Raw genomic sequence first — 10,221 nt, 5'->3', positions numbered from 1 at the left:
GAGTATGTATTGTGTGATATGTGTTGCTGCTACTCATATCCCATGGGCCAATTTACAGCTGGTACAGACACAAACCCCTCCCCAAGCTATTCCCGCACTGGCCAAGCCTCTTCCCTTGCCTGTAATGGGGGAAGCCATGGCATTGGCCCCACCAGCCCCAGTGGCATCAGCCATGCCAGCCACCCCCCAACCAGCCACTTAGCAGCATGTGGTAAAAGTTAGTCTGCTGCCTGTATCAACACCAGCCACTACTGTCACTACTCCAGCTGCTTCAACAACAAATGCTGCTGTTACTCAAACTCCAACAGAACTGGTACAAGTTGCCCCAGTGACCATGAAGCAGAAAAGGAAATCAGCTCATTCCCCTACCCTGTACGACAAAGATCAGCAGATCAGGTCCTTCTAAAGCAGATAAAGGAAAGGGTCCTTCTAAGGCAGTGTCAACACCGGAGGAGGACTCAGATGCAGAGATAATCATTAAATCCTTCTCTATGAAGGATTTGAGAAACATGAGGAAGAACTTGTCAAGAAGGGGAGACACTTATCTCCTGGTTGCTCCAATGCTGGGACAAGGGAGCTGATTCCATAGACTTAAAAGGTGGAGAAGCTAGGCAACTGGGAAACCTAGCCAGAGATGGAGGCATCGATAAAGCAATTGGGAAGAAGGCAAATACTCTCAGTCTCTGGAGGTGACTGCTATCAGCTGTAAAAAGCAGGTATCCCTTTAAGGATGATATTGAATGCTGTCCAAGTACTTGAGGGAACTGGCTGTGCGAGAGGTGATTTATGGTGACGGGCAAGTGAATGTAGACCCTGATCAAATGCCATGCAAAAGATCTTTGCTAAGAAAATTTGTGCAGAGTGCACCATCGATGTGTTCCCACACATTGTCAACAATGGTTTGGGGAGGATCTGATGCACCAACTGTAAATGAAGTGGCTAACAGGGTACGACAATACAAAGACAGTCTCTCTCATCCCTTCACTGTGGTAGCTGTAGAAAACATGACTGAGAAAATGGAGGAAATGTCCAAGACAATAGCTGAGGAAAATGAGGCAATAGCTAAGAAAAATTATAAACTGTTTGAAAAACTGTCCAAGATGGGGAAAGAATCCCACTCTTCCCCTCAACAGACCCATGTCTCAATCATTAAGAAAAACCCAACCTCCTATGAGACTGGCTCAAGAGAAATAGGACCCACTCCGAGATTTCCTGTGGCTTTGCCTCTGCAACTATGGAGAGGACATGAGTAAGTGGGATAAAAAAACCTACCCTGGCCCTACAGGCACAGGTGCTTGAGTTGCACACAGAAGAAAGAATTCTTCCAGGAGAGTGGCTGCTCCAGTCAACGGTAAGCAGTTCTCTGATCTGGGTAATGTTCTCCGATCTGCTACTTGTAGATGTTGTCCTCAACATTAGGGAGGCCTTGCCTCCAGCCAGGAGGAGGAGAGGGACAACCCAGTTTCTTGGACTGTGTGGATTTGATGGCCTGGCACATTAGAGCCACAAAAGTATAAAGCCCTGGTGGACACTGGTGCACAGTGTACCCTATTGCTATCAAATCATAAAACGACAGAATCTGTGACTATTTCTGGAGTGACAGGCGGGTCTCAAGAACTGACTGTATTGGAGGCCCGAGTGAGCCCAAATGGGAATAAATGGGAGAAGCACCCCATTGTAACTGGCCCAAATGATCCATGCATCCTTGGCCTAGACTACCTCAAGAGAGGGTATTTCAAAGACCAGAAAGGGTATGGGTGGGCTTTTGGTATAGCAGCTGGAGAGACTGAGGACATTACACAGCTGTCTACCTTACCTGGCCTTTCAGATGACCCTTCTGTGGTGGGACTGCTGAAGGTTAAAGAACAGCAGGTGCCAATTGCCACTGCCACAGTGCATTGATGCCAGTATCGCACCAACTGAGACTCCCTGATTCCCATCCAGAACCTGATTCGTTGGCTAGAAAGCCAAGGAGTGATCAGCAAGACTCCCTCACCCTTTAAAAGCCCTAGATGGCCAGTGAGAAAGTCTGATGGAGACTGGTGACTAACAGTAGACTATCATGGCCTGAATGAAGTCACACCACCACTGAGTGCTGCTGTGCCAGACATGCTAGAACTGCAGTATGAACTGGAGTCAAAGGCAGCCCAGTGGTATGCCACAACTGACATTGCTCATGCCTTTTTCTCTATTCCTTTAGCAGCAGAGTGCAGGCCACAGCTTGCTTTCACCTGGAGAGGCATCCAGTACACCTGGAATCGACTGCCCCAGGGGTAGAAACACAGCCCTACTCTTTGCCATGGGGTGATCCAGACTGCACTGCAGAAGGGTGGAGCTCCAGAACACCTGCAATACATTGATGACATCATTGTGTGGGGTAATACAGCAGAAGAAGTTTTCAAGAAAGGTAAGAAAATTATCAAGATCCTTCTGAAAGCAGGTTTTGCTGTAAAAAGAGGTAAGGTCAAGGGACCTGCATGAGACATCCAGTTCTTGGGAATTAAGTGGCAAGATGGTCGTTGCCAGATCCCAGTGGATGTGATTAACAAAATAACAGCTATGTCCCCACCTACTAACAAAAAGGAAACACAAGCCTTCTTAGGTGTTGTGGGTTTCTGGAGACTGCATGTTCCAGGTGATAGTCAGATTGTGAAACTTCTCAATGAAGTGACTCGAAAGAAAAAGGACTTTACATGGGGTCCTGAGCAAGGACATGCCTTTGAGCAAATGAAACAAGAGATTGTGCATGCAGTAGCCCTTGGAGCAGTCCGAACAGGGTGGGACATTAAAAATGTGCTCTACACTGCAGCCGGGGACAATGGCCCTACCTGGAGCCTCTGGCAGAAAGCACCAGGGGAGACTTGAGGTCGACCCCTAGGATTCTGGCGTTGAGGCTATAAAGGCTCCGAGGCCGAGTATACCCCAACTGAGAAAGAAATCTTGGCAGCATATGAAGGAGTCAGAGCTGCTTCAGAAGTAATTGGTACTGAAGCACAGCTCCTCCTGGTGCCCCGATTACCAGTACTGGGCTGGATGTTCACAGAATCACAGAATCTTCAGAGTTGGAAGGGACCTCTAGAGATCATCTAGTCCAACTCCCCTGCTAAAGCAGGATTGCCTAGAGCACATCACTCAGGACTGCATCCAGGCAGGTCTTGAAAATCTCCAGAGAAGGGGACTCCACAACCTCCCTGGGCAGCCTGTTCCAGTGCTCTGTCACCCTCACCGTAAAGAAGTTTTTCCATGTATTTGAACGGAACTTCCTATGTTCCAACTTGTGCCCATTGCCCCTCGTCCTGTCACTGGGAACCATTGAAAAGAGTCTGGCTCCATCCTCCTTCAACCCACCCTTTAGATACTTGTATGCCACAATAAGGTCTCCCCTCAGCCTTCTCTTCTCCAGGCCAAAGAGTCCCAGCTCTCTCAGCCTTTCCTCATAAGGGAGATGCTCCAATCCCTCAGTCATCTTAGTTGCCCTTCGCTGGACTTGCTCCAGCAGTTCCCTGTCCCTCTTGAACCGGGGAGCCCAAAACTGGATGCAGTATTCCAGTTGTGGCCTCACCAGTGCAGAGTAGAGCGGGAGAATGACCCTCCCTTGACCTACTGGCCACACTCTTCCCTATGCAGCCCAGGATTCCATTGGCCTTTTTGGCAACAAGGGCACATTGTTGGCTCATGGATAATTTACTGTCTACCAGGACCCCCCAGATCCTTCTCCTCAGAACTACTTCCCAGCAGGTCCACCCCCTAACCTATACTGGTGCTTAGCATTCTTCCTCCCCAGGTGGAGGACCTTGCACTTGCTTTTGTTGAACCTCATTAGGTTCTTCTCTGCCCAGCTCTTCAGCCTGTCTAGGTCACGCTGGATGGCAGCACGGCCCTCCGGAGTGTCAGCCACCCCACCCAGTTTGGTATCATCAGCGAACTTGCTGAGGATACACTCTGTCCCCTCATCTAGGTCATTAATGAATATACTGAACAAAATTGGACCGAGTATTGACCCCTGAGGGACACCACTGGTTACAGGCCTCCAACTAGACTCTATGCCGCTGATCACAACCCTCTGAGTTCTGTCACACAGCCAGCTCTCGATCCACCTCACTGTCACCTCATCTAGCCCATACTTCCTCAGCTTCCTAATGAGGATGTTATGGGAGACAGTGTCAAAAGCCTTGCTAAAGTCAAGGTAGATGACATCTGCTGCTCTCCCCTCATCCAGCCAACCCGTTATAACATCATAGAAAGCTATCAGGTTGGTCAAGCATGATTTACCCTTGGTAAATTCATGTTGACCACTTCCAATAACTTCCTGTTCCTCAACGTGTTTGGAGATAACATCCAGAATGAGTCGCTCCATTACCTTCCCAGGGAGGGAGGTGAGACTAACCGGTCTGTAGTTCCCTGGGTCCTCCTTCTTGCCTTTTTTGAAGATTGGAGTGATATTGGCCTTCCTCCAGTCCTCAGGCACCTCTCCTGTTCCCCATGACCTTTCAAAGACGATGGAGAGTGGTCTAGCAATAACATCTGTCAGCTCTCTCAGCACTCACTGGTGCAAGGGTAAAGTTCCTTCTACTCATCATGCCACCGATGCTACCTGGAGTAAGTGGGTTGCCTTAATCACACAGTGAGCTCGAATAGGAAACCCAAGTTGTCCAGGAATCATAGAAGTGGTCACAAACTGGTCCGAAGGCAAAGACTCCGGAATGCCACCAGAGGAGGTGGTGTCTCGTGCTGAGGAAGCCCCACCACATAATGAACTCTCAGCTAATGAGAAACAGTATGTTCTGTTCACTGATGGGTCTTGTCGTATTGTAGGAAAGCATCGAAGGTGGAAAGCTGCTGAGGGAGAAGGTGAATCGAGTCAATTTGCAGAGGTAAAAGCCATCCAGCTGGCCGTAGGCATTGCTGAATGAGAAAAGTGTCCAATACTCTATACTGACTCATGGATGTTGGCAAATGCTTTGTGGGGGATGATTAAAGCAGTGGAAGGAGAGCAACTGGCAGCATAAAGGTAAACCCATCTGGGCTGCTGAATTATGGTGAGAGATTGCTGACTGGATAGGGAAACTAGTCGTGAAGGTATGCCATGTAGATGCCCACATACCCATGAGTCAGGCCACTGAGGAACATTGGAACAATCAGCAAGTGGACCAGACAGCTAAGATTTTCCAGACAGATTTGGACTGGGAACATAAAGTTGAACTATTTTTAGCTCAGTGGGCCCATGACACTTCAGGTCATCAAGGAAGGGATGCAACATATCAATGGTCCTATGACCGAGGGGTGGATTTAACCATGGACGCTATTGTGCAGGTTATCCACGATGGTGAAACATGTGCCGAAATCAAGAAAGCTAAAAGGTTAAAACCTTTGTGGTATGGGGGACGATGGTTAAAATATAAGTATGGGGAGGCTTGGCAAATTGGCTATATCACACTCCTTCAGACCGTCCTGGATAAGCGCTACATGTTTGCAATGGTGGAAGGAAGCGCCGGCGACATGGTACTCCAGAAAGAATTGAGTCGGACTCATTTCAAAAACAGTCTTATAGGTAATTGGGCCAAAGAACATGGCATTGAGTGGGTATATCATATCACCTATCATGCACCAGCTTCTGGGAAAATTGAGCGATGCAATGGATTGTTAAAAACTACCCTGAAAGCAATGGGGGGTGGAATCTTTAAAAATTGGGACAAGCATTTAGCACAAGCTACCTGGTTAGTTAACACCAGGGGATCCATCAGTCGAGGTGGTCCTGGTGTGTGAGACCTTTTACACACAGTAGAAGGGGATAAAGTCCCTGTGGTGCATGAAAGGAATATGCTAGGGAAAACTGTTTGGGTTTTTCCTGCCTCAGGCAAAGGCAAACCCATTTGTGGGACTGTTTTTGCTCAAGGACCTGGATGTATTTGGTGGGTGATGCTGAAGAATGGAGAAATTCAATGTGTACCTCAAGGAAATTTGACCCTGGGTGACAATACTCAACTCTGAGCTGTATGATGTTAACTGTTATATAATACTAACAGTGTTCAATAAGTGTTTTTCAGGATAACAGTAATGATGAAACTTGAGGTAGCTTCATCAAGTGGCATCCAGCAAAATTCTTCGAGATGGACATGCTACCCATGGGCACAAACCACAATGAATTTCATACCATCTTTCCTGCCCTGAGATTCTGCTATGAGAGATGAAATCCTGCAGTTATGAACTAAATGGACTTCGCCAACTTTTGTATATAAAGATAAATCATAAATGAGTGACCTGCATGTATCTACCTATATTTTTATATATGTGTATAGAGTTGATAGATAAAGGTATTAGTGATCTGAGCACGACACAAATGGTATGGAATAAGGGTGGAATGTCCTGGTTTGAGATAAAACAGAACCAACTTTCTGTCTGTTCAGTAAGTTTACCTCTAAGCTAAGCCTCTTCTAGCTCTCTGAAACTCTCTGAAACTAACAACATATTGTGCAGAAAACTGTTCGTTCTCAGAGTGATAAGACCTATATTTATAGTTCATGCCAGGGAATGGTATGCAGAGAGGCTCTTGCTTATACTTATTGCTATAACAACCAAGGTCAGTGTCCTGGTTTGGGGTAGAGCAGAGCCAACTTTCTGTTTAGTGAGAGAGGCTCTTGCTTATACTTGTTGCTGTGGCAACCAGGGTCAGCTGACTTGGTTGTTTACCCCATGGAGGGGTTGCACCTGTGGGGAGGAGTGGATAGGTTAGGTGACCCAAACTGACCAATAGGGTATTCCATCCCATCTGCCATGCTCAGTATAAAAGCTGAGGGATCAAAGGGGTCGGGCTGTATCTTCTTCTTTGGCTTTTTTCTTATGGGCTGTTTCTTCAGTGGCTCTGTTTCTTCAGTGGCTCTGTTTCTTCAGTGGCTCTGTTTCTTCAGTGGCTGATGTCTGAGGAGAACACTGTCAGATCATCTGCCTTTTGATTCCCAGTCAGTGTGTTCCAGTTCCCATTTGTCACTGAGTCCCATCTGGAACTTTCCTAGTGCCTGCCAGTGACCTCTCATTGAAGTAGTTTAGTTTTTTTTCGAAACTCATAACTCTGTCTCTCTCTCCTTCCTCTCCTTGGAGTGAGAGGTGGGGGAGAGCATCTGTCATCCTGTCATTGGCCAACCTGGCCCAAACCATGACAGTCAGCTAACTTTGTTGGAGGGTTGGAAGCAGAAAAGCATAGAGGGGTGGCACCTGTATGGAAGAACGGACAGGACAGGTGACCCACAATTGACCAACAGAGGTATTCCATCCCATCTGCCCCATGCTCAGTATAAAAGCTGAGGGATCAAAGGGTCAGCTCTTTTTCTTCATTGGCTGGCGTCCGAGGAGGACTCTCTCTGTTTGTCTGCCTTTGATCCTGATCTGTGCTTCTTGGAATCCAGATTCGGAATCCAGTTCCTGTCTGTCACTGTGTCCAGTCTGGGACTTCCCCAGTGCCTGCTGGTGACGTGATTGTCATCCTGGGAGTTTGATATGGTTTTGTATTTAATTTATATTTCCTTTTTTCTTTTTATTAATTTATTAATATTTTAATTAAAGTAGTTTAGTGTGGGTTTTTTTTGAAACTCGTAAGTGTCTCTCTCTCTTTCCCTCCTCTCCTTGGAGAGAGAGGTGGGGAAGAGCATCTGTCCTTTATCTCGGTGTCCAGTCTGGCCCAAACCACGACACAAGTACAGTACTCGCAGAAGCAGTTCAAAACTACTGTTTGTTGAACTTTAAACTCTTCTTTCTGACAAAATGGCCAATTCAGATTAAGATAATTTTGTTTGCTAAGGCGGCATCTATTTTAGAGTTATTGAAAACCACTGAATGAAACCAATTCTGTGAGGCTGGGAAATTTTTAGTTGATAGATATTTTTATCTAAATTATGTCACCCATTCTCTAGTAGAACTTATTTTTCAATGATCTTACATATTAGCATATTAAAAATCACATTGATGCATTTATGAGCTATATCTTGTACCAGAATTAGAAACAGTTAATTTTAAGTAGGCAATTCTTACATAGTGCGAAAAATTAAATTCTGCTGTTTGGAAAGCAAGGTGTAGAGAGAACTTGTTGAGGGGAGGCATCCTTGGCTAATCATGTATCTTTTCTAATTCTGAAAGTCCTTTGGAAGATGAGGAAAATAATTGACAATGTCAACCCTCAGCATCAAATGATGACCATTTACATTGCCCATGTTGTATATGTATAGTATAAACTACTCAGCTGGAAGCATATATTCATTCTCCCTTTCGGTTAGCTGGCAGTCAGTTGATATCTCCAAAAGTTAACATTTTTAGTAGCAAGTAATGATGCATTTTCGAAGTTCTATCATTTAATTGTAAAATACTTATCCTTTCCAACAATGTCCTAATGCAGTTTCATTATTGCCTTGAGAGTTGTATAAGATGACAGATTAGTCCCCTTTAACTGTGCACAAACAAAATATTATCAGAGAAATGTTGCGATGGACATTATTTGAAGTACCAGCAGACACAGGAAAAGATATTCTTTTCAGCCAAACATTTATTCATTCATGCATGCATTCATTTCTTCATGTTTAGTTGAAAGAAGAGCAAATATACAGTTGCCAATACACACAGCATTTGAACTATCAACACATATCACTGAGCTGTGATATATTGTATATTGGGCCATGGGAATATTGGAAAACAACATGACTTTATTTTCTGTCACCATAAGTGAGCTATATGAACGACTGTGACTAATACTGTAACATACTTTTGTTGATCATACAACAGCTGCCTTTGTGTTTTTTGAAGTATAAAGTATTTTATACTTCATAGCAACAAAGTTTAAAGTGTTTTGTTCTTTAGAAGCTATGCTTTTATGATTTGTTCCATTTGCATACCAACTTATATCTGACAGTCTTTCACAAATAATTGAGAAACGTCTGCATAAATTAGAGCAACCCTTGAGGCAATTATTGCTTTCTTTACTGATCCATGCAAAATCAATTGTCTTGTACATGTAGGATTTTTCCTGACTTGTTGACAGAACACCACCATCGCAATGACTGCCAGTGTCAGGACCTATATGTAGAGCCATTAAAATACATAAAAGTTTTAACATTCTGAGTCAGCCTTCAACAAACCCTAGATACTGTGCCTCAAAGTTAGTCTATGAATATTACATGGGGGGAAAAAACCATTTGAATACCAAAGAGTTAAAAGGCCAATTTTTCTCTCATAGCAATTTCTTTTAGGTAGACTACAGGCTAATCTGTCTCAAATCTCTCTTTTTGCATTTAAAGGAAAGTTTAAATAACTTCTTTAGAAAGCATGTAAAGAAATCCAGAATTCACTGGTTTTAAGTGTGTTGCATCAATGTAGACTGTTACTATTTGACATCAAGTATACAGGATTTCAGATTTCAATGACAGCTCTAAACCAAAGGTTCTTCAGTGCTTCAAACAGCCGTTCCCAGTTATTTGCATCATTTGGACCACAGTGTCAGCATTTCTGAGGAAGTATTTGAAAAGTCTTTTGAACAGTTCAAAATGGTTGAACATTTCCAAGAAGCTCTTTCAGTGTGTCCACCCAATTAAGCAGGATTTTGTGACCACGATTCAAAGCCATACCCTACCTACAGCCCTTGTTTGAGGAGAAATAACTGGACTCCAGACGATCCAATGTGAATCAACAGAAGCCGTTTATTAAGCACAGATCATCATCTTTTATACCCTGTGTTGTAGCCGTACACGCGACTCGCTTATTTCTGATTAGCTAGTTACACTGTCCACGCGCTGTCCATGCAGTTCGTTCACACATCAGATTGGTTACAAGAATTTGCATAGTAAATTGCTTAGTCATTAGCACAACATGTTTTCTACCTTCTCAGTTCCTGTTTTTCCCACGTACTAATTCCATCTTCTACCACCTGTTTTGCCCTTAATCTGATCTCTCATAGTAGGGAGGCTGGCTCACATGGCCATTTTCTCTCAGACACATTCCTACAATACCCCCTTCTTCTTCTTGTGCCAGCCAGACCTTATGCATGGCATTTTCTATCATGTCAGTCACTTTGCGGAGAACACACGAGGCTACCATAATCAATAATAATATAACCAACAATAGCATGAGCCCTTGCTTTAGTAAGTCTGATAACCATCCCGTTATACCCCATGAGCTTAACCAATCATCGAAACCATTTTTGACCGCTTTTAATTTGGACATGCTATCTTTCAGCTCCTG

The sequence above is a fragment of the Larus michahellis genome, chromosome W (assembly GCF_964199755.1).
Source record: "Larus michahellis chromosome W, bLarMic1.1, whole genome shotgun sequence".
In the NCBI taxonomy this organism is placed as follows: Eukaryota; Metazoa; Chordata; class Aves; order Charadriiformes; family Laridae; genus Larus; species Larus michahellis.
Note: the sequence above shows the minus strand (reverse complement) of the source record.